The following is a 26,426-nucleotide window of genomic DNA, read 5'->3' as shown; positions in this document are numbered from 1 at the left end:
AGCTTTAAAATAAATCTTTGAATCTCATAGAATAAGCCCTACTATCTTTTTTTTTTTTTTTAATGGAATCTGGAATTCTTCACCCCTTGCTCTTTCATGGCATCTCTTGGAACTGGAAGAATAGAATAGACACTGTCTAACATCTGAGACATCTAAAGGATGAAAAATTGACTGGAGCTGCTCTGAGGGTAGAAACTACTGCTCTAGAAAGTGGACTAAACATGATCTGCAGCTAAAGTGATTCCCTCTGTGGAGAGGGGAAGAGGAAAGAAAGAGGGTCTATGTTTGGGCAGAGGTCATTTGGGGAGCTGTTAAACTGTAGAAATGTTATGGTTTGAATATGAGATGTCCCCCAAAAGCTCCTGCATCTATGCAGGAATGTTCAGAGGTGAAATGATTGGATTCCAAGATCTGTAACCTAATCAGTTCATCCTAGTCTTAATGGACTAATTGGGTGGTAACTGTAGGCAGGTGGAGCATGTTCTAGAAGGGTGCATCTTTCCTGCGACCCATCCCCACCCCAGCCCCCCTGCATCCCTGCCACCATAAGCTGAGCTGTTTTCTCTACCACCACTTCAACCATGATGTTCAGAGTCACTTGGGCCCAGAGCAATAGAGTTGGCCATCCATGGACTGAACCTCTGAAATCATGAGCCAAAATAAACATTTCTTCCTCTAGCTGTTTTTTGCAGTGCTGGAGATTGAACCCTGGACTTTGTGCTTGGGAGATAAGCACTCTACCAACTGCACTATCTCCCTAGTCCCTCTAAGTTGGTCTTATTGGGTGTTTCATTCACAGCAATAACTAGCTAAGATAGCAAAGCAACATGGTTCAGTATCACCCCTTGTCTGACCATAAGGATTACTGAGCACACTTGTTAACAAAAAAGATTCCCAAACTTCAGTCCAGATTTATCAAATCAAAATCTCCCAGAAAGAGTGCCTGAGATTTTTTTTTTTATTATTATATATATGGATAGTTTTGCAGGATTTTGTTTTCTGTTTGTTTGGTTTTTGCTTTTTGTATGTGGGGGTTTTTGTTTTTTGTTGTTTTTGTTTTGTTTGGTTTTTGATACTAAGGATTGAACTCAGGGGCACTTACGACTGAACTACATATCCAGACCTTTTTTTTTATTTTGAGGCACGGTCTTGCTAAGAGTCTTACTAAATTGCTGAATTTGCAATCCTGCATCAGACTCTGGAGTCCTTGGGATTGCAGGCATGCACCAACATGCCAGGCAGACAACTTAATACCCCAGAGAGTCTTGTAAATGGTCAAGTTTGGAAAATACAGGAAAGGAATATAAACATTGACTTTGGAGTAAGGCTGGGGTTATACAATGACTCACTCTTAGCACTTGTATGACTTTGAGGAGGTCATATAACCTTGCTGTGCCTCCTTCCTTTTTATTTAAGAAAGAAAGCTGATCATTCCTCCCTGATAGGGTAATCATGAAGACTGAATGAGAAGATGTATATAAAACACTTGGCACAAGGCTGTTACTCAGTAAATGGTCAGTTTATTATGTCTAAGAAAAGACGTAAACTTAAATTACCAACCTACTAAGACATTTATTCCTAAAGTTGAAAGAAGGCACAATGCCTTTTTTGTTTGCTTTTCTTGTTTGTTCAGCATCTGCTCCCCATTTTTCTAGTCACGGTACCTGAATTGTCTTAGAGAATCACTACCACCTAATTCACAAGGTTCTGGTTAATCTATACAAGGCTGCCTTCCAAGTCCAAGGTGGATGTGGCCCAGGTCTGATCAATCAGCAGTCTCAATTCTCCCTGGCCCCCTGATTGATTCAGAATGAGGACCATGACCCAAATTGATCCAATGAGATTCAATCTTGGGATTTCCAATGATCTTGGAACTGAGCTGCTGCCAAGAGGGTAAGAAGGACAATAAAACCCATGATCAGAGACCTACATGATCACAGAAGAAAGAAGAACAGAGAGAGGGAGAGCAGAGGAGCAAGTCTTGAAAATATTTTGGAGTCCTGGAATCTAAATATGCTAAAGCAATTCTATCCCAGGATTTTTCAGTTATGTGAGTCAATAAAAATTTTTTACCAAGATAATTTGGGTTAGATTTTCTGTTACTTGCTCTCAAAAAGGTCTTGACAATAGTTTTTATAGCATTTCTCTATTTCATTCTCCAGCTTACTATGAAGTCATGAGAGCCCTTTTCTTGTTAATATATTTCCTAACATTTTTAGGAAGAAGCAATCCCATGACCCAATATTTAGTTGATGAATAATGGAAATTGCTGAGGCATTATCACTGGGGGTGGGGTGTGCGATAAGAAACTCAGCTTTTCCATCCAGAAGGATCCTTTTCTCCTAGAGTAAGAAGGAGTTGATATTTAGGTAGGTCTCTGCTTTTGTTCCACAAACTCTGAGAAAGGTTGCCATCAAAGGGCAACACAACAATTGAAAGTGATTGAATAGGAGAATGACAAGTTTGGCTGGTATGCAACACTGCAGCTGAGATAATTATTCTCAACTAATGGGCAAACATTATACAATCGTCTCTTTCAAGTTCAGGATGCTAATATATAATACACAATTAGAAGGCATTGTACATATAACTCACTAACCAGTGTCAATTCTTTTTTTCTTTATTTTTCTTTTCTTTTTAACTGTTGTTTATTTGTTTGGGCAGTGTCAATTCTTTCACCCCTTGAAATAAAATAGTCCATTGCCTATGAAAGCTGCATTAATTTTGAGTCTTTTAGATTTGCCACTATGGACAGGTGAAAATTCCAATTCTAATTTGGGAAGAATCCAAATGGAATTAGAATTGGGAATTCAGGTTGAAATTCATTATTAAGGCAAAACCAGTGGTAAGTAGAATGAGGGGTTTAGTTGCCAAGGAGGTGGAAGGTGGATTTCAACCTCCCATGCCTCTCACTAGGAGTCCCTGTCAAAGGACCTCAGGCAAATCTGGCTGAGGCAGCTTCTGGCCTTAATGAGGGACATCCTAGAATGGACATGTCCCTATGTGACTGCCCAGTGAATACCAAATGGATTGGGTCATTTTATTCAAACCTGGAGGACTTGGCTACCCAAGTACATGCTCTGTGGATGAACTCACTTTTGCTTTAGTCCCACATGGCTGCTGAAGTCTGAGCAGCTCAAACAGCAAGGGACAGAGGAGAACACAGGCGGGTGATCAGAGAAATCTAAGGAAGGGGATTAAGTTACTGTCAGATCAGAGGGTGCGGGAGATTCTGGGTCAGATTAATGCAAGAGTCTAACTGGCTGGCAGGGAGCTAAGAACTGTCACAGTCCACTGTGGAGAACCAGCTGCCTTGTATATGTATGCAGATGCAGGCTAACTGGGCAGGAGGAAATGTCAATGTGTACCCCCAAACACCCAGCAGAACACCAACCCACCCAGCTGGGAAACAAAGCATGCCTTTTGGATTCCAATACCCCCATACCAAAGAGATATCTACAATGATATCCAGTTTCTTTTTCAAAGGGCATGTCTTCACCAGTCTTTCCACAAATACTTATTAAGAGATTTCTAAATGTTAGGCACTTTGTTAGATGCCGCGGTTATAGAGGAAATATGTATAGTATTTCCCTCTAAGGAACTCTTCATCTAGTAAACAATTACCAAAAAAGAAAAAATGCAGTAGGAGCTGGGATCAAAGAGAGCTCAAGAGTGGACAAAATAGACAACAATCCCAGTGCGTTTACATTCTAATGATAGGCATTAAGAAGTTTTCTGGAAAGATAATATTTGAGCACAAATATGTGATTGAACGAGACTTGTTTGTATCTGGGATTCTGCCTATAGGTTTATAGCAAGCATTGTTTCTGCTGCCTTCAAGGAGATTGCAAAACTATACTTACAAACACAGACTCATACTTAGACATAACTGCTGCCAAACTACCTAAAGTTTGTTCCTACTAATGTTAATGATAACAGGTTTAAATGCAGCAAACCTTCTATGGTCTTTTCCTCTGACCTCCAGTGACCAAGGACACAAGCAGACATTTGCTAAGCCTCTGGCTCAGATTGATGGGTAAATCTTTAGTCATGGGAGCTTTATTCTCATTCCAAATGAAGCTGAACAGTTCATAAAATTAAAGTCCTGACCTTTTAATATCATCTTCTACCAACCAGATTAAACAGCGCACTCAAAAAGAAAGACAACCAAAGTGTGAAAACATAAACAGAGTACACACAGAGAGAAGACAAACATTAACTTATTACTAGACCTAAAATGGCTTCAGAGGATATTGTTACCACGTTGGGGTCATGAAAAGGAAACTACATGAGAGAAAACTGTTAGGTGGGCTTATTAGGAAGATGTGACTTTTGAAGGGTGACTTATATGATTAAAGACATAAATTCTTTTGCTATAGATCATGACTTATGTGATCTGGTGCCTATTTTGGGGGGCATAGTTCCTAGAACAGTGCCTGCCACATGGAAGATGCTTGATCATTTTTGAATATCTAGTGAATTGCATAATCAAGTACTCTTTAATGAAACTTTCTTTTCTCTTCATTTAATTTTATAAAAAGGTGATATGTTGACATAGTTCAACATTTTAGTATAAAATGATACAAAGTGTTGGTCTCATCCCACTCCCTACTCATTCAGTTTCTACATCCTGCACAGCAACCTCCCCCCATAACCTTTTATTAATTTTTTTGTTTTAGTTGTGTACAAGCCTTTATTTTAATTTATTTATTTATATGTGGTGCTGAGGACTGAACTCAGTGCCTCACACATACTAGGCAAGTGCTCTAACACTGAGCCACAAACCCAGCCCTCCCATAACCTTTTATTAGTTTCCTATTTATCCTTCCAGACTGTATTTAGGCAAATAAAATCAAAGTATATTTATTTTATTATGAAACAGATAATTTATATTAATCTAGCTTTTCTTTCATTTACTGTAACTTAGATAGCCTTCTATTTTCAACTTGGAGAGTATCACCTATTATTTTTAACAGTTCTAGTTAATTCTGTTGTGTGGATGTTCCCTAATTTATTAAGCCAGTCATGAGAATGGATATTTGTGTTATTTCTAATTCTTGCTATTAAAAAACAAAAGTGCTATATACCACATAATAGAATAAATTCCCAAAAAATTGAATTGCTGAGCCAAAATTTATGCATTGATAATTTTACACACACACACACACCTCCAAATTGCCTTCTAAAAGTGTTATGCAAACTTAAACAGCCTCACTAGTAATGTATAAAAATACTTGCTTCCCCACAACCTTGCCAATAGAGTTTTATTAAACTTGGATTTTTGCTAATCATAGATTTAAAAATAATATCTCAGGATGGTTTTGTCTCGCATTTCTCTTGTTCTAAAGTGGAGCAACTCTTTCTGAATGAACCCCTTTATTTCTTTGAATGGACTGTTCATACCTTTCTTATGTTTTCATTAGGTTAATAGTTCTTTTGCTACTTGGCTTATAGGTATATATTATATAGAGAAAGATTGACCACTTTTCTGTAATGCAAGTTGCAAATGCTTTTTATAGTGATACACTGACAAATGTTTGACAATATAACTCCCTAGAGAAAATAAACCCTGCTTTATAGCATTTTCTAATTTCTTTGGTGTGAATATATATGCCACAGCCAATTTCAACCCACTAAAATGATATCACTGTATATGGAGTTGAAAAGAAATATGCAGTGGCATATAATTATGTAATATCTATACAATACAAACATAATAGATGTAAATAACCTCAAGACCCTGAAAGATAGTGAAAGGTAGTTAAATAATTAAGAAGAGGTGCATTTTTTATTTGTAGAATACTTTAATTATAAAATTTATAAAACTTTAATTTTTAATAATGGCTATGTTTGACAACCAACCTCCACATTTTGAAAATATATCAATTCATATGAGCCTGTGCAGGCCAGCTCTAACACATCACTACCTTGTCCCCCCAGTTTGTCAGTTGCCTTTTACTTTCTTTCAAATGGTTTTCACCATAGAAAGTTTGATGTTGATGTAGTCACATTTATCAATCATATTTTTTATGGGTTTAGTCTTGAATAATGATTAGGAAGACTTTCCCCATTCCAATATTATTAAAGAAGTTCTTCCATGTTTTCTTCTAATACTCTCATGGCTTCATTTTTACATCTAACCCTTTAATCCACTTGGATCATAACTTGGTGTATGGTGAGACAGAATTTCCTCCTTTAAATTTTAACCAGAAACCTAGTCAACTATCCCACCTCAGTTGTTCATCTTTTATGATCCAGTTTTCTTTTTAATGGCCGTAGCATTTATCATCATTAGAAGGATAAGTCTGAATTGTACTGGCAGTTTATAAAAAGCTTCCCTATGTCTGGTCATCTGATTCTTTTGCAGTTGGATGTCTTTATTTTGTTTTCTTTGGGTTTTTTTCTTTTTCTTTTTGCTTTTTAGTTGTTGGTGGACCTTTATTTTATTCGTTTATTTATACACTGCGTTGAGAATCAAATCCAGTACCTCACACATGCTAGGCAAGCACTCTACCACTGAGCCACAACCCGAGCCCCTCTTTGTTTTTAACTGATACATAAAAACACAAAACTTGTTTAGCTTGCTGTGGTAAGTTTAGTAGGTTGAAATAGCTATAATATATTTATGCTCTATGACATTCCCATTCTCTTCCTCTTGAATCCTTGAGGGAATTCTTCCATGTGATGTGATCCTAGAGAAGCCAATTATGGTATACTGGCCAAATCACAGAACTATACTATGATCTAAGCTGGTCATTGGAAAAATCACACCATGTAGTGATTGGATAGGGTGGGACATATTGCCTCAGCAAAGCAATATAATCTTCACTTAGAAGATTACTGGATATTTAAATGAAAAGTTCTCTCTTCTCTGACATTTTCTGTTGTAATTGTTAGGTTGGGAGACTTTCAGTCTTCGTAACTAACACATAAATTAAAACTGTGTGAGAATAAAATGAAATAAAAATAAGCAGAGCCAAGAAGTCGAGCATAGGAAAGTTCTGACAGCTTCCTTTGGATCTCTGAATTCAGTCTTGTCCAAAAGCTAACGCCCCTTGCACGTTCAGGAATGAAAGTTTATAAATTCCATTTTCGTTTGTTTATTTGTTTTGCTTTTGCTTAACCTAGTTTAATGCAGCTTCTTTGCAATTTTGCAGTCAAAAGAGTTGTAACTTTCTTATTAGGTATTATTGTTCCCACATTACAGATGAAGAAATAGAGGCTGGGATGATTAAGTCCAATCTCAGTGATAAGGTATTGACCACCCTTAGCTTTTATTTTCTGATACCCTTCCTCTTAGAACTGGCAGTTACTCACCCTATACAATGCATCCTTAAGATTTCTTAGAAATGCCATATGAAGGAACAGAAGTTGCTTATTTTCTTCTAAACTAGCCAAAATCCTGAATTAGCTCTGTTCTGTTCCTAACCTTCAGCCTTTCTTTTCTTGTAGCAATGCGAAAATCCCCTGACCTGGCTTCTCAGTGTGGTCAAGGTTGTGGCTTTATCCCCCTTGGCTGAGAAGGTGTGAAAGGTCATTGTTCCAAAGAAATAAGACTCAAATCAGTTCCAGAGTTTCTGTTCATATTGAAAGGAGAAGTTTGGCTTTCTAAAGCCTTTCTTTGATTGAGAATTTCCTCATATTACTATCTGGATTAGATTATACCTGGAAAAAAAATATTCTGAGTTGGAACCAGGTCTTCTAGAAGTTCTCTTTCTTATGGAATGATTAACATTTAGGGTTTTACAATTAGAATTTTTTTCTGTTGGTTTGAAATACAAACTTCTGTTAAAATGCAAATAGACCTTGGGAAGGTTTATCCTCAAGTTTTATTGACCATGTCCACCTTAGCATGAATTCACTTAGCAGATTATTTCCTTGGAGCATATTTTCACTGAAAGAGTAGGAGGCAAAAGAGAATATGTAGAAGGAGAAGAAATCTGAGAGCAGAAGCAGGGGATCCTACTGAAGGGGAGAAAAGTGCAGAAATGAAGAGACGGTGATAATTCAAAGACCTTCCACCCTAGGTAACTTCTGAGACACAGCTGTAAACCACAGACAAGGTTGGGACACACTGATTCAAAAAGCACCATTTGGAATAAAATGAATTCAACAGGTTCCCAGAACCATGAGGGAATTTAGTGCCAGAACCAGTCAGCTCATTCTTTTCACATATTCTTCTACTTGGTCATTTTTGGCATTGCTCAAGATCATTCACGAGCTGGAATTAAATTTGCTTCCAGAAATGAGACCCAACCATTCATAGCATGTAATTGCAGCTGTTCTATACTGTCAGCAAGTGCCAGCTTCCTAAGCAATTTACTACCTGGACAGAACTTCATTTTATAAGCTTATCTGTTCTCAACTGTCACTGATACTCTTGTAGATTCCTTGTCCATAAAATTTTAATTCCCCAACCAAGTTTCTATTCCAAGTTGTTTTACAATGTCTAAGATTGCCTTTGTTCCCACCGAGATTTTGTAATTGCACATACCTTCATATCTTCATTTAGGTTAAGGCCAAGTCCTTTGGTGTCATTTGGTGAAAATCCAAGTGAATGCAAAATTATGTTGAAGAGGGAAACATCAGTAAAAGCCAGACTAGAAAATTTCAAGTTCTCATTCCCCTACAGAAACACATGGGGGAAAAAAATTTTTAAGCAGAAACTTTGAATCAACCTTACCAGAGCTCTGGAAAACAGTCATAGTTTACAGTCACCAATAAAATGCCCAGTCAAGAAAACAATCTTGAAAATAGCAGGAAAGTTTTGTAGCATTTTACTTACCCTTATCCCACCATCTCCAGCATAGTCTTGAAGTGGTAGCAAGCAGTCTGGTTCCAGGTTCCCACCATTAGGCCAGAAGGACCAGAGCAGGCCTTGTTTACAAATTATTTTGTATGTCTGCTCTAAATTATCAGGTGGATAACAGAAAAGATGACTGAAACAAAGAGTTTGTCTCTGTTTTGCCTAACTTAGAATTCAGGCAGGAAAACTGGCAGACACTATACATAAACCTCCAAGGTGATTACAGATCCACAGGATCTTGAGGCAAAGGATTACAAGTAGAGGCATACCATAGATCATCTAAGGTCCAGAGGACAGGTTTAAGTGTGTCTGGGAAGTTAGGACATACAAAAGCAACCATATGTATCAGGGGATTTAGGAAGCCACAACTAAACACAGGCAAGATGCACACTCAGGGAAGACCTGAAAAAAATCTTAAACTTTCACCTCAGGCTGATCCCCAGGCACACAGCAAGCATAGATAATTGCTGAAGGAATGCCCTAGCACAGATTCAATCTTCAAACACTGGGGAAACTCCTGAAATTTAAAGAATTCTTTGTCAAAATATTAACTAAAGCCAGACATGGAGGCGCACACCTGTAATCCCAGCGGCTCAGGAGGCTGAAGCAGGAGGATCACAGTTCAAAATCAGTTTCAGCAGTTTAGCAAGGCACTAAGCAACCTGGTGAGAAATTGTCTCTAATAAGATATATTTTTTAAAAAAGGACCAGGGAAGTGAATGCAGCTCAGTGGTTAAGTGCCACTGGGCTCAATCCTCAGTACTCAAAAAAAAAAAAAAAAAAAAAAAAAAAGCTAATCATGAGCTAAAGAAGCAGAGAATTTAGTAATCAAACAACACACGAGGAATAACATCTGCAAAAATAGTTAATAAAACTCTTAAAGCTTCTACAGACTTAAACACACACACACACAAACAAAATTTCAAAACTTGAAGAAGGGGAAAACTGGGATTTTCAGAGTTACCGTGTTACCATATCATAATAAGTCAAATGCTCAACTTTCTTTTTTTTCCTTTTTTTGAGTCCAGGAACTTTTCACCACTGAGCCATATTCTCAGCCCCTACATGGTCTCACTAAATTACTTAGGGCCTCAATATGTTGCTGAGGTTGGCTTTGAACCTGCATTCTCCTGCCTCAGCCGCTGGGGTGACAGAATCGTGCCACCATGCCTGGTTCAAATGCCCAATTTTTTTTTCTTTCTTTTTCTTCTTCTTTTTTTTTTTTTTTTTTTTTTTTTTTTTAGTGGGAGAAAACACTTTTTAATGGATATTATTTTTACAAACACACTGGAGAATCATGCAACACTGCCTGCATTGGAAGCAATCCTGGAACACTGCCTGCATTGGAAGCAATCCTGGACCACAAGTCTGCACACTTCTTTGCAACTGATCCTGTGATGGCAGAACCTTTCACCTCGCCCTTATTGTTTACTATGACCCCTGCATTATCTTCTAATATAGAGAAAAACACCGTCTTTTCTCCTGTCTGACTTTCGTCAGTCGAATTACCACTTCTTTCTGAGCTCTGGTTTGCCCTTCTTGACTGTGGCCATCACCATGTCCCCACACCAGTAGCAGGAAGTCTGTTCAGCCATCCCTTGATCCCTTTCCCTTTCACAGAGATGATATACAGATTTTTGGCTCCTGTGTCGTTGGCACAATTGGTCACTGCTCGGTACCGGAGGACCCAGGAAAATCCGGAATTTTGCACCGTAGGATCGTCCACGTCCTCCTCCACGTCCTCCTCCACGTCCTCCTCCACGTCCTCCTCCACGTCCTCCTCCACGTCCTCCTCCACGTCCTCCTCCACGTCCTCCTCCACGTCCTCCTCCACGTCCTCCTCCACGTCCTCCTCCACGTCCTCCTCCACGTCCTCCTCCACGTCCTCCTCCACGTCCTCCTCCACGTCCTCCTCCACGTCCTCCTCCACGTCCTCCTCCACGTCCTCCTCCACGTCCTCCTCCACGTCCTCCTCCACGTCCTCCTCCACGTCCTCCTTTTTTGCGGTACTGGGGATCGAACTCAGGGCCTTGTGCTTCCTAGGCAAGCACTCTACCAGCTGAGCTATCTCCCCGGCCCTCGCTTCAATATCTTGAACGCTAGCAAAGGACAGCTCAAAAGCCCAATTTTCAATAACAAAAAAAAAAAAAAAAAAAAAAAAAAAAAAATTACAAGATAAGAAAGAGGAAAACATGGTTCACTAAAAGGAAGAAAATATTGGAAGAAGTCATCTCCAAGGAAATCCAGACATCAGACTTACTAGACAAAACTTAAATATAATGAAAGAGTTAGAAACATGATGGACCAAGAACTAAAGGAATATAAGTAAATAGGTAAAATAATTGAAAGCAAGGACTCACAGCATACAAAAGAGATCCTTGCATACCTATGTTTATTGAGGCCAAGATATGGAATCAGCTGGTTTGCCATCAACAGATGACTAGACAAAGAAAATATGGTATACATATATAATGGAGTATTATTAAGTCATAAAGAAGAATGTAATCTTGTAATTTGCAAAAAAAATAAAAAAATAGAACTGGAGGACTTCATGTAAAGTAAAATAAGTCAAACACAAAGAGACAAATATCATATATTTTCTTTCCTATGAGGAAACTGGGCTGAATTTTGGAGGAAGATCTGAAAGCAGAACGCAGAAGAGGGACTACTAGGATTGAAAAGAGCCAGGCCAGGGGAGGGGAGGGGGTAGAAAAAGGTCTGATGCAGGGCTTGGGGATATATATAGCTCAGTTGGCAGAATGCTTACCTTGCAAGCCCAAGGCCCTGGGTTCTAATCCCCAGCACTGCAAAAAAGAAAAAAAAAAAAAAAAAAAAGGTCTGGTGGATGTGATCACTGCATGGTATATGTGTACATGGAAATTACACAGTGAATCCAATTAATTTGTGATATTAATGTGTTAATAATTATAATTTAAGAGAGCAAGGACTCAAAATGTAGTATGCACATATAATGCAATATATTCAGACTTAAAAAGGAGTGAAATTTTGGTATATGCTAAACCTGGATTAACCATGAAAACATTATGCAAAAGTAAAATAGATCAGACACATTATAACTAATCTTGTATGATTTCACTTATATGAGTTTTTTTTTAAATAGGCACATTCATAGAAACAAAATAAAGGATGTCAGGGGCTCAGGATGAAATGGAGAAATATTGTTTAATGGATATATCATTTCTGTTTGGGATGATGAAAATTTCTGTAAAGGATTAACAGTAATGGTTGAACAATTAGAATCTATTTAGTACCATCAAATTGCACTCTAAAAAGTAGTTAAAATGGTAAATTTTATTATACATTTTTTATCATGATAATTGTTTTTCTTTTTTTTGTACCAAGGATTGAACCCAGGAGCATTTACCATTGAGCTACATCCCCAGCCCTTTTTTTATTTTTATTTATTTTTTTTGTTTGTTTGTTTGTTTTGTTTTTGCAGTGCTGGGGATTGAACCCAGGGCCTTGTGCTTGACAGGCAAGCACTCTATGAACTGCGCCATATCCCCAGCCCCCCTTTTTTTATTTTTTATTTTGAGACAGGGTCTCACTAAATTGCTGAAGCTAGTTTCCACTTCACAATCTTCCTGTCTCAACCTCTCAAGTCGCTGGGATTATAGGCATGTGCCACCACACCTGGCCAAATAAAATTTTTTAACCATGTTGAAGCTAAAATTTTTATAGCCCTCTCAAACCACCCATTAAGTGTCATTTAACTTTTTTCCTTCACTCAACCAAAATTCATTGAATACTAAAAAATGTCACTGTTGGTGTAGGTCCTTAGCTTCAAAGACACATAAAATAGTCTCTGACATTTAAAAAAAAAAAAAAAAAAACTTAAAATCTGCTTGGAAAAGCTTAAAAGTAAAATTAGCAGACAATACCATGTGACAAGTACCGTGATCTGATAAGAATAAGGACTTTAGGAAACCTGTAGGCGGGAGCATTTAGGTCAGGCAAGAAATATATATGTAGAACTACTTTGGAGAGGATGTTGGTGACTGGCCTAAGTCTTAAAGAAAACACCTATGAGGTAGCCAGGTATAAGGGGAAAGGAGCTCCTCAGATAAAAGAGGCAACGCATGAAAAGGCACAGAGAGGTGCTCAACTCCCCAGGCATACAAGTGAGAATTGATGAAAAGCCTGACCTGAGTGGGGTTGATGGCCACAGAGACTAACAGAGTCAGAAAATGTTGATGACTGTTTGGACGTGGGTGATGGGAAGACTCGAGTATTTAGCTTGGGGAAATTAGCGAATGGTGAGACAACTGACTGAAACGAGAACTTCAGAAGGAGACATAGGTCTGAGGCAAGAGAGGTAAGTTCTGTTTTTAAACGTACTGGAAGTAATGGTGATGTAGTAATAGAGAGTCGTTTAGGCGTGGAGTTTGGGAAAAGGCATGATGGACAGAGATTGAAGAGTTCACTAGATTTGCCTTAAGTTAAAGGAATTAATGTCTAAATGTAGAATCTCACAATTAGAAGTAAGTATACTCCTCCTACTGCAGGGTATTTTAAGGAATGGAACAGTTCTTCTTTATGATATCAAAATCAAACCATATGGGCAGTTGCCCGCTCATCTTTACATGTAATAAAGCCTGGAAGCCTTCCAAACTTTTTAATTCTGAAGCAAAGAGAGATTTCTTTAAAATACACACACACACACATATGTACATCTTGCCTGTGGTGAATCAAAATCTTTAATCTGTTTTTATATTTGAGATCAACCTTTTGGTGGAAATCTTTCAACAACCAGAAAAGAATAGCTAATCAAACAAAATGTGATAAAAACAAAACAAGAATAAGTGTGCTCTATTCTTTTTATTTTATTTTTAATCCTTTTTTAGTTGTTAAATATGCAGTGCTGAGAATCGAACCCAGTACCTCACACATGCCAGGCAAGTGCTCTACCAGTGAGCCACAACCCCAATCTCCTATTCTTTTTGAAACTGGACCTTCGTCATCAGTTTTCCCTGTCCTTTCCTTCTACTGATAGGAATCCTTCCTTGCTGATGGATTTTATGCAGAATGCCTATGGAACTGGATTATATATCATATATAAAAGAAGACTGGGCTTCAGAGTAAAAAATTCCTAAATTTAAATCCTGCTCATCATGTACATGGTCATTGACAAATTCATTAATTCACTCACTCACTCATTCATGCAACACAGAGCACATTCCTTACAATGTATCCTGTCCTGTGTGCATATAATACCGAGATAAAAATGCATATTTCTTGTTCAAAAACCAGTTGAGAAGACAGATATACAAACACAGAATTATAGAGTAAAGTAGATGTGAGGAAGATGGTGTTCTAACTCTGATTTTAGAAGACCTTTACTGAGACTTGAAGGAGGAAAATGCATTTGCAAAGTGAGAAAGGTGGTAAAAAGTAGGAGAGATTAAAGTGACCTGGGGGCATGGGAAACAGACAGAGGGCACTACTAGTAAAGGAACTATAAGAACAAAGTCAAGGATGCATAACATATGCAACTGGGTTCCAGGAGCGCCAAGTCATTCTTGATAGATAGATGAGTAACAGAGAAGGATGGCAAGATTTGAGGCACAGGCAGAGGCCAGATCATATGCATTCTGTCTAATCTGTTGCCTGGAGGTGCCATTAAGGACTTCTCTTTATTCTTCACTAAGACTCTGGAAATAGTACTCTCTCAGTAAATGCAGTTATGTGCTGCATAGTGATGATCTGTCAAAAACAGAATGTTTATACAATGGAGATCCCATAAACTTACATTGTCTAGTGATGTAGCTATCTTAGTTTGTGTAAGTATACCCTATGAGCTTTGCATAACAATTAAATCACCTAATGGTGCATTTCTCAGAACATATTCCCATTGTTAAATGACACATGAGTGCTACTTTTTTTTTTTTTTTATAATCTTTCACTCTCCTATGCTCTGCCATTCATTCATTATTTGGGACTTTGACATTTGACACTATTCATAGGCTCCTCTCTAAATTCTGTAGCAGCTTATGTTACTCGGAGTTCTGCAAAGAAACAGAACCAATAGGATACATATGTACAGAGAGAATTTCTATTAAAGAATTGGCTCACATAATTGTGGGGGCTGTCGAGTATCAAATCTATAGGGCTAGCCAACAGGCTGTAAACTCAGGCAGGGTTTTTATGGTGCAGCCTTGAAGAAAAATTTCTTCCTCCTTGAGGTACCTGTCTTTTTTCTTAAGATCTTCAACTAACTGGAGGACCACACACATTATGGAGGGAGGGGTAATGTGGTTTAATCAAAGTATGTAAAAATAAGATTATAAATGTTAACCACATCTAAAAAAATATTCATAGCAATATCTAAACTGGTAGTTGACCAAACAATTGGGTATCATAACCTAACTATGTTGATACAAAAAATTAACCATTAAATATTCCTCAGTACTTTAAACTATTTCTATATTCAGACAAGGATCCAGCAGGAAGCAGAATTCACCAAGATAGATATTATGAAAGAACTACTTTTAGAGGAATAGTCAGGTTTAAGGGAACACATAAGTGATGCCAAGGTACCTGTTGAGAAATATGAAAGACCTAAGATTTTATTCTATTTGAAAGTTAATAAGATACCTACTACAGTCTCATGGGTGCTGGTAGAAGACATGAGACTCCTGGGTCAAAGATGAAGGACAGTTTATTACTCCTAATTATAGTAGTAACAAGAACCTCAGCACATTTTGTTATGATTGTCCAAGCCCCAAATCTCACAGAGTGACAAAAAGAGAACCTTATATCTTCACAAGAAGTGAGATTGAGTTTAGGAAACCCAATGTTTTATAAAATGGGCACTAAACTTCTCTACCTTTTGCTCCAGAAAGAGATACTATCTTTACTTTCCAAGGCTACTCAATAAACAAACATCCTTGAAAAAAATATTAGTACCTTTCTCATAAGATATGCAGAAACATAAGAGACCCTTGGAGAACTCACTCTTGATAGGACCTAAAAACCAATGGTGGTAAACCTCTTACCATTCATAGGGCCATAAGGCAAACCAAAGAAATAGAGTTATTAAAGCACGGCAAGAACTGGAGCCATGGAAAAGAGACCACTAAGCAGGATCAGAGAAATACAGTTGCTACTATAGAAGCAACACTGAATCAAGGAGAGTGGGATAAATATTCTGATACTCTCTCTTCCACTTTGATATTTTGCCAGTAATTACAACTTGGCCAAGTCTAAAAGGAAGCCAACTAACAAGGAAACCTGGTTGATAGAGTTTATAAGGGTCAATCTCCTAATGTTCAAAGCAGCATTGGGAGAAGACTAGAGAATACGTCTGGAATATAGAGGAGGAGAATAGCTGACACAATGGATGATACGTCCAATGTCTTAGCTTTGAAGCTTTTGGCTTCTGGAATTTAAGTGGTCTTCACTCCATTCACTCCATTTGAGCCACCCAAACACAAAGTTACATGGAATTTATCAATACATAGGACTCCTTCACTTTCAAAATAGTAAGCCTTAATATGCCAATCTGTGACTACAACTTTCTAAATCTTCAGGTGGCTCACTTTCTTTTTCCTAGTAGAGTTTCTTTGCTTATTGAACAACACTCTTCCTTGCAATCCATTTATTCCTTCTACTTCCAATTTTCTTCTTATTGAAATGGTACATTTAATAATGCTTTGGGAAAAAAAGTCTCTGAGTAATAAAACACTAAGACTTTAAACTATCTGAAAATATATCCAAGCCTCAATATTGTGTGATAGTTTAACTGGGTATAGAATTCTTGTGTGCTGGTTATTTCCTCTTAGAACCTTAAGAATCTTATTCCATGCAAATTAAAACTACACTGAGATTTCATCTCGCCCCAGGTAGAATGGCAATTATCAAGAAAACAAGTAATAATAAATGTTGGTTAAGATATGGGGGGAAAGGTACACTCATACATTGTTGGTGGGACTGCAAATTGTTGCAACCACTATGAAAAGCAGTATGGAGAGTCCTCAGAAAACTTGGAATGGAACCACCATTTGATCCAGTTATCCCATTTCTTGACATATATCCAAAGGACTTAAAATCAGCATATATAGTGACACAGCCATATTGATGTTTATAGCAGCTTAATTCACAATAGCTAAGCTATGGAACCAACCTAGGTGTCCTTCAATAGATGAATGGATAAAGAAAATGTGGTGTACATATACACAATGGAATATTTCTCAGTCATAAAGAAGAATGAAATTATGGCATTTGCTGGTAAATGAATGGAGCTGGAGACTATCATGCTAAGTGAAACAAGCCAATCCCCAAAAAAACCAAAGGCTGAATATTCTCTCTGATATGCAGATTCTAAAACATAATGGGAGCGGGGCAGAAAAGAAAAGAAATTCACTGGATTGGACAAAGAGGAATGAAGGGAAGGAAGGGAGGATGGGAATAGGAAAGATGGTAGAATGAATTGGACATAATTTTCCTATGATCATATATGAACACACAACTAATGAAACTCTACATCATGTACAACCACAAGAATGAGAATTTATATTCCATGTATGTATAATATGTCAAAATACACTCTACCATCATATATATCTAAAAAGAACAAATTTTTTAATTAAAAAAAATCGTATTCCAGTGTTTTTGGCTTCTCTTCTTGCTGATATCAATTTTAAGATTTTTTCCTTTTTAGGTAAACTTTTTTGTCTCTAGTATCCTTGAATTTTTTATAACATGTTTACATAAGTGTTGTTACTGATTTATTCTGCTCAGAAATCAGTTTTCTATAATTTGAGCAATTAAGTCTTTTATAAGACTTGGAAAATGTCCAGCCATCATTTTGACTATTGTTGTTGTTGTTATTTGTTGTTTTTGTTGTTGCTATTTGTTGCCTTTGCCCCATTTTTTTTCTAATTTCTTCTCCTGGAAACTCCTATTAGATGAGTGTTGAATTCCAACATTCATGTTTCAGATTTTCTTTCATGTTCACTGTCTCTTTGCACATTCCTTTGGATGGTTACATCACAGCTGTGCTCCAGTTCACTAATCATCCATTAAATTGTGTTAGTCTATAGTTTAATCTATTTATTTGATTTTGTCTTCAGTAAAAAATGTTTTTCATTTCTACAAGTTCTATTTGATTCTTTTTCAAATCTTCCTGGTCTATCTTCACAAAGTCTTGTTCTTTCCTTATGATTTCTATAGTTTCTTTTATCTCTTCACTTATTTTTCAAACTACTGATTTTATAATATTTTTATGACCATCCTATAAAAAAATCAAAGTTTAGAATTCTACCTATACTGTATTATGATAATTCTTTGTATAGTGGATCATTTCACCATGTAGTTTGGAATGAAGTCTATGAGCTTATATTTAGGAGATGTTGGTTTTCCCTTGTGAGCCTGCTGGGTAATGAGAGTATGCTATACAGTGGTTATATATTTGCATCTTCCAGGAACGAAAAGGATTTCATTGTCTCGGAATCAGCTTTTAAACTAATATATCCTCCTCAAATTAATATATATAAGGTTAATTCTGATTTTAAAAATCTGAACATGGGGCAGAAATACAATTCTTTATAATGTCCCTGAAGATTTTCTAGCTCCCCCTTTTGCTGAAGGATAGCTCTACCAAAGTCCTGGCTTGATTTAGGGATCTCAGCTCTACTTCCTACCTTACTCTACCTTAAGTACATGTCTTCTGTCTTATGCAGTCATGAGAAGCCCAGTACTTAGCCTCTACAACCTGCTTTGATATTTCCCTGACTGATGTAGCAGATTGATCCAGTTTTGGTTCCTCTTTCACTTCTGGCATCTGGGAACACCATTTCTCTGTCCTTTAAGTGGGGAACAGTGAAGTGGGCCTCATTGGCTCACTCTGCCATGATGTTAAAACGGTCAGCACTCCTGGATTGCTACTTCATTCATAGATAAAACTCTTTTATATCCAATGTGCTTCCAGGAAGCTTATTCCATTCATGGTTATGGTGTCATTCCTACAAGTCATGTCCCACAATTCTGATCCTACTCTTAGCAGATAAATAACTTGTTTCCTATTTCACTGGTGACATTGAGAGTATCAGGTGCCAAGAAAGATTCTCCTGGAAGAATTCTGAAAGAACTATATTGAACTTATTCCACTCTTAAGGAAGTGAGTTTAAAAAGCAGATGCCCAGGGAACTTGTAGTTCCTAGGGTCTACTTTATAGTCCTCCTCTAGCAAGATTTGATAAGCTGTAGACCTGTGATCTCTGTACATTGTTTTTCCTTTTCTTCTTTTCTAAAGGGTTCTATATTTGCTGTACCCTAGAAATACTGCCACATAACCACATTTTATTCATACGATTCAAGTGGGCTTGAGAAAGAAAAGCTTAAGTATCATTTTACTCAGTGAGTGAATGCCCAGAGTAAGAAAACAATGGAAGTCATATCTGTCATTTCCTCAGTTGGGTGTCTCTTAGCTTCCAGGTACCTCTATGGTGTGGGACTCTAGAAGTGTGAATGAGAGTGGAGAGTTCCTAAATATAAGCTAATGACCTCCTCTGTTGCTCATTAAGAGAATGAACAACCTGTTCCAACACAGGAGGGACAACTTACTGGATTGGACTTACTGAGAGACAGTGTCAACACAACTCATAAATACAATATATTGCACTTTGTTGATGATTTAAGAGATTTTTAAAAATTGTTGCAGTATTAGAGGCTGAACTCAGAGGTATTCCACCACTGACCTATATCCCCAGTCCTTTTTATTTTTTATTTTGAGACAAGGTCTTGCTAAGTTGCTGAGGCTGACCTCAAATTTGTGAATCATCTGCCTCAGATACCTGAGTGACCACGATTATATGCATGTACCATCATGTAAGGCAATTTAAGAGATTTTTAAAGGTAATTTTGACTATGCATGATTACTTGTAACATGTATTTGTTGTATTATGTAAGACTTCTCAATTTTACTATTAAAAACAAGGAAGCTAGATGAAACTAAGTATAGCAGCAAATGACATGTGAGGTATATTGGAGAGAAATAAGTAGAGCATACATGTTCTGACCTAGATAGAAAGCAAAGGAAGGACCAAGATGTAATGAATACTCATGATTCGCTAAACACACAAGAGATACATCAAGTATTCAACATTTATAAGATCTTAAATCAACTACTCATAATTGATACCATTCTGACTGTACTTGTTCTTTGTCCAAGAAATCCAAATGAAATCCAGAGCTACTCATCAATTAATGAGTAAAATTACTCATCAATTAATGAGTAATTAATGAGATAAAGCTATTGTCCCTGCATTCTTCCAATGTATAAGCATGTATACTTTGGTCCCAGGAATCTTGAGTCTGTTGGATCTGCTTGCTCAAACATTAACTCTAATCCTCATAACTACACCATCAAATAAAAGAGGGAAAAACAGGAATAGAAACATTGTATGATCCATACTCAGGTTGTAAGGTACTTCTATCCTACTGATACCTTATCCAAAGTATGTTAATTTACCTCACCTCTTTCCTTACTTCTCACTGTGTTTTAAATTATTTAATAAATGATGATTCAAAGCTCTTATTTTGGTCTGTGGGCATTTCTCTTCTATAACGCCCTAAAGGTCTTGGACACTAACATTGCCCTAAGGTAATTTCTCTTGCAAAAGATGTGACTCTAAGTCAGGCACGGTGGCACACGCCTGTAATCCCAGCAGCTTGGGAGGCTGAGGCAGTAGGATCTCAAGTTCAAAGTCAGCCTCAGCAAAAGTGATGCACTAAGCAACTGAGACCCTGTCTCTAAATAAAATACAAAATAAGGTTGGGGATGTGGTTCAATGGTCAAGTGCCCCTGAGTTCAATCCCCAGTACCAAAGGAAAAGAAAAAAAAAAGATATGACTCTACTGTTTTCAAGGTCATTAAATTTGTCATTTATCACCTCAGTTGCAAAATTGTATATAACCACATGCAAACCTGACCAAAAAGATACTCAGGGAATTGGGGCTGGGGTTGTGGCTCAGTGGTAGAGCCCTTGCCTAACATGTGTGAGGCACTGGGTTTGAGTCTCAGCATCACATAAAAATAAATGAATAAAATAAAGGTCCATCAACATCTAAAAAATACATTTAAAAAAATTAAAATAAATTTTAAAAAAAGAGATTCAGGGAATCAGAGATAAATGTAGAAACTGGTCATGTCTTTTCATTGTTTCTCAGTAAGGAGGCAAGGTATCGTGGTTCTATGTGGAGAAATGGTGTTATGTTGGACAAAGGAATTTATGAAATTAGATACATTGAAAGAAGTATGTGCTGGATGTGATAGCACATACCTGTAATCCAAGTGACTGGGAGGCTGAGACAGGAGGATTGCAAGTTCGAGGCCAGTGTCAGCAAATCAATGAGGCATTAAGCAACTTAGAAGACTCTTCCTCAAGATTTTGAAAAAGAGCTGGGAATGTAGTTCAATGATGAAGCCTCATGGGTTCAAACACACACACACGTGCACACACACACGCACACACATTTGCATATATATTTTTACATATACACACACAGACATCTATATTTGCATATAATATATATACATATATATATACACACACATATGTGCCAGTGGCCAGAAACATTTCACGTGCCTATAGTCCCAATAACTCAGGAGGCTGAGGCAAGAGGACCACTTGAGTCCAAGGATTCAAGGCCTGGGCAACATAGCAAGTCCCATCTCAAGAACAGAAAAAAAAAAAAAAAAAAAAATGCATATACTCTACTCTTAGATTGTCTGCTTAACATGTGTTCTTTATGGAAACTGTCCCTCAGCATCCTCATAGCTGACATGGAAGCTGCATGTCCTTATCATACCTCACTGCCTAGATTTCTGTTGATTGTTTTAGAGAAGAGTACCTGAGTTAAGCCAATAAGCCCCTTCCCTGGAAGTTTTAGATTTAGACTTGAAGTATGTATATAGATCCTCTCAACTGTATACATTTGCATGTTGTATCCTTATGAATTTCAGTATGTTAGAATTTTGACCTGTTATCTGAGGTTCTAGAGCTAAATTACTTAGATTTATATTGTGTTTTTGACATTTACAATCTTGTGATTTGGGGAAAAGTCTTCACCTCTCCTCAGTTTTCGTATCTGTCAAATAGAGGTAACTATAATATTTCATATTACAATATTAGAAAAACATAGAACTGTATGTTGCACTCAATAAATGTAGCTATTTTTACTCTTTACAAATTGAGACAAAGGATTTTCTTTTTCCCAAATCTAACTCTAAATCAATTTTATTCAATTCAATTCAACATTTCTTTTTAAAGTGCATACTATATTACAAGTATCAAGTTAAGCTTAGGAGAAAAAATGATGCCAAAATATGCTCCTTGTCTTCACAGAATTTATAGTTTAGTGAGAAGGCAGACATTCAATGAATAATCACACAAATAAGTATAAATATGAACTATAAGAAGTGCTATGAATTACAAGTAGAGGGTGGCATGAGAGGAGAATACCAAACTAGTCTTCCTTAAGAAAGCAATGATTGAAAGGTAAGAATGAGTTTGGGGAAGTTAGAGAAAGAATTTGGGCAGAGAGCTCACGTGCAAAGACCCTGAAGTGGGAATGAACTTGGTGACTTAGGAAATAAAAACAGGTCAATATGGCTGGGATATAGTGATAGAAGAAGAAATGCAGTTCCCTGAAATGAGTCTGGAGAGTTACAGGGACCAGATCATGCAGGACCTTGCAAGATGGGAAGCATCCGGGAGAATTAAGTTCTTGGAAGTCAGGTTGAAGACTTTGGATCAGGATGGTAGTGCTGGGAAAGAGAGAAGTGAACAGAGTTAGAGGCGTGGTAATAAGGAAAGAATTAATCATTTATCCTGCTTTTCTGTATTCAGTATAACACTAAGTAATCAAATAACTGAAAAGGAGAAAATATCCTTAGAGGAATCACTGAAAATCATTGTAGCTAATAAATGAAGAATGATAGAACTATATCACCATCTAAAATCTCCTAATATATGAATAGATCTAGACATTACTCATCAGTGCTAAAATCACAAAAAGAAAAAAGAGGCACATCTTATCTCTTCTAATGGAAAAGTACACTACCACCTATGAAGTAATCTTGCTAAAAATTAAAATCAAATCTGACAAAACATCTAGATCCCACTACCTATTTACAGAAAATGCATAGGACAAGAGAATATGTTAAATACACTGTAGGGATGCAGTCAACAAAATCTAGACAAACAACCCAGTCCCTTAAAAAAGTGACTGAAGAAAAAAAGAGAGGAAAAAATATATAGAACTTAAAAGATATATCAGCCAAGTATAGTGTAGCTTCTCAAAAAACTAAAATAATAATATACAGTAAATCTGTATAGACAGAAAGCAGATAGATGGGTTTAGGATTGCTTAGGGAGTTGGGAGAAAATAGGAAGTGATTGCTAATGGGTATGGGTTTCTTTGAGGGGGATGAGAATGTTAAAAAATTGATTATAGTGATGATTATACAACTCCCTGTGAATATATGAAAAACCATTGAATTGTATTTCTTAAGTGGGTGGGATTTATTGTATGTGAATTATATCTTGATAAATCTGGCATATGTATATTGTATGTACATTATACATTACATATATAATATGTATTATGCATGATATGTTACAGGTACTAATATATATGTAGAAGAAGATATCTGAGGAAAGAGGGCAATTGGACAAGACATGGATGGAGTATTTCTACACAGAGGGACCAATGTTTGCAATACAAGAAAGAGCACGGCATTTTAGATGTGAAAACTGAACTCTGTGACTGGCATGTTCCTTAAAGGAACATAGAAAGGGATGAAGCTAAAGACCTGGGGAAAGCCCAGATTGCGGAGGACTATAAAAGCCATGCTAGGGATTTGGGACTTTATTAGGAAAACAAAAGGAAGCCATTGTTGGGTGACATGATTTCTATGCATTACAACTCTGACTGCCATGTACATAATGGGGATAAGGGGGAGTTTATTTAGGAAACCAGAGAAGTCTTATTACAATTCTGTGTGCACAAACTCCTGTCATTGTATTTCAGAATGGTGGCAATGGGAATGGGCAAATTCAACAGGATTTGTTTGTTGATGGATTGGAATTGAGATACAATAGAGCAGTAAAGTAGCAATGCTGACTTACCCAACTGGGAGGATGTCAAAATGAGACAATGCGAAGAGATGCAAGTTTCAGAGTAAGGGAAGCAGATTAACTTTTGTTTATATAGTTGAAAGGATATAATAATGAAGCAAGGTTGACTTGTACAATAATGAACTCTCCTCAATGAAATAATTCAAGGCAGACTAGTGATGCTTCTGTTGAGAAGAGAGCATCCTTGCTCTGAAATGTTTTGGACTAAATAACTAAGGCCCCAAACAGCAATTACGGTCTTACCACAAGAAAGTGACATCTGTGCCAAAGTCTGGTCCCTAAAACAGTTTGTGGCTGAAATGAAACCTCTGGAATTTGCCTGGAATTTACATTCCTCAGAATCATCCACATCAGGTTAATATTTAAAGGTTCCTCATACTATCTAGTTTGTTTGTTTCACCTGTGTACAGGCTTCTGATTTCACTAAATCTTCCCAGAGGTGTTATTTAACCTAGTGTCAAAGAAAGGTGTATGTATTCCAGCAACCCAAAGACAAGTCTCTGCTAGCTCAGGAAGAAAAAAGGTGGGAGGTTGCAGAAGCCACAGAAACTGACCCTGCCCAAAGTCAAAATAGAGAAGAGGACTCCTGCAATAGTTAATCTTCTTTGTGTTTTTTCTCACACCCTCTCCAAGCATCTAGCACTTTGCCCTTAAGGGCCCAACAGCCATTTGTTAGTTAACAGATTCTTCAGACTTGGAGTGGGTGTGGGATGGGAGAATGATAAAAATTTTAGATGTAAAATAAGAAATAGAAAAAGCACAAAAAGGAGGGAAAGAGAGAAGAGACAAGAGGATAAAGAAAGCAATTTTTGTGTTAGTACTTCAGTGAAAAGCAACTGCCACCTCAGTCCCTTGAGACACAATTAGCAAAGACTTGCCTAATGGTCTTTTATTGACTGTCCTATTAAATGCTCTAGGAGAGGCCGAGTGGATTTGACTACTTTATTCCCACCAGATTCTTCTTCAGTTGTTTACCTTGTACATCCATTTTCACCCACATCCCACCAGGGCCTGGTCTTCAGGCACCTTTCTAAACCTTGGTGGATAAGCATTCTGCCTTCTTTCCCTTCCCCTTCAAATCTCAGCGCAAAACTAAGCCTAATTTGCATCTTTCTGATTTTGCCCATCTCTAAAATGGGAATAATAAAAATGATGATGGAAATAATACTAAAAACCTGTAAGGTTGCTGCAAGGATTAATAACATATACTTGAATATTTGTTGGAAACTGCAAAGGACTATACAAACAGATCTTGGTTTTATTGCATTTATTTCTAAAGCAGATTTCATTGGTTAAATTAGGGTACTTGGGTGTTTTGGCCGCCTCTCTCTCAGAGGATTAATGTGAGATGTTGCCAAGTGTTTCAGAAGAAAAATCCACTCATTTCAGCTACCTTACACAAAGCCTTTGGAAATAAGTCTTTCGGTTCAAAAGCTGGAGGTGTGAGAGAACAAAGTATGCAAACGCAGAACAGAGCGTCTTAAGAGCTCAGGCCCCAGCCCGCACTGCTTCCTGGCACCCTGCCGGCTACCCCTTAAGGACTGTGCACTGCTGCCTGCAGCACAGGCCCCCCCAGAATCGCCGGGTTTGGGTCCACAGCGCATGCCCACCAGGCTTGGAGAGTTTTAACTCTTGACTCGATTGATTTTGCAGGTGACCAAGAACTCCGAAATCCCCGTAGGCGGTACTAATCAGTTTGGGGTGACCCGCACACTTCCTCCCCAAAAGGCCAGCGAAATAAGTGAAGGCGTAATAAAACGATAGATTCGCGATTGTGAAAGGAATAAGGAATAGGTTTGTTTTGGTTTTGCAGCCCCTCTAGGTGCCCCTGGAACAAGAAGGATTTGGTAGACGATTTTTCTAGTCAACTCAGGACTATACTTCCTGCCAGGTCCACCAGGAAAATGCTAGAACACCCTTCGGGCGCTAGGAGGATGCTGAAGGAGCCCAGGCGATAGTGGATCAGAGATCCCCTGCTGGGGGTCGCTGTCCGCAGGGCAATTGGGAGCGGGAAGCCCAGCGGGTTCTCCGCGCCCCTCCAGTTGGCGCCGGGATGCCTCTTGGCAGGCCTCAGTTTCCACGTGCGAAAAATGGCCACATTACCAGTTCACCTCCATCTCCGAGAGAGAGAGAGGGGCTTGGATGTTTCGTTTTCGCCCCCGCTACAGAAACCACCCGAGGAAACCGGAGTTTCTTTCGTTCGTAGTTCAAAAATTAAAAAAAAAAAAAAAAAAAAGTAATGCTTTTCTCAGTGTAAGCGGGGAGCTGGATGAGAGAGCGGCTGGAGGAAGGACAAACTGGACTGGGATTATGGCGCATATCCACGTAAGTCCGCACGTTTACACACAGGCGTAAATGCACACGCAGTGTCAAGATCCAAGGTGTTTCTGCGTCAGGCTGGCGCCACCCGGTAAGGACAAGCAGTGGCCGGCCCGTAGTTCAAGTCCCCGCGACCTGGAG

At 37.9% G+C, this 26,426-nt stretch overlaps 1 pseudogene across 1 annotated transcript; it reads right to left on the bottom strand.

The window, feature by feature from the left end:
* Positions 1 to 10,082: 10,082 nt before the first annotated feature.
* LOC306638606 (large ribosomal subunit protein uL14-like) lies at positions 10,083 to 26,083 on the bottom strand (annotated as a pseudogene). Its single transcript has 3 exons — positions 26,070 to 26,083; positions 10,569 to 10,815; positions 10,083 to 10,530 (listed from the first exon to the last, which is right to left on the bottom strand). The product of its transcript is annotated as a large ribosomal subunit protein uL14-like (transcript).
* Between the last annotated feature and the right edge of the window lie 343 nt (positions 26,084 to 26,426).

Source organism: Sciurus vulgaris, assembly GCF_902686455.1.
Source record: "Sciurus vulgaris genome assembly, chromosome: 11".
Classification (NCBI taxonomy): Eukaryota; Metazoa; Chordata; class Mammalia; order Rodentia; family Sciuridae; genus Sciurus; species Sciurus vulgaris.
This window is presented reverse-complemented; position numbering and strand designations above follow the sequence as displayed.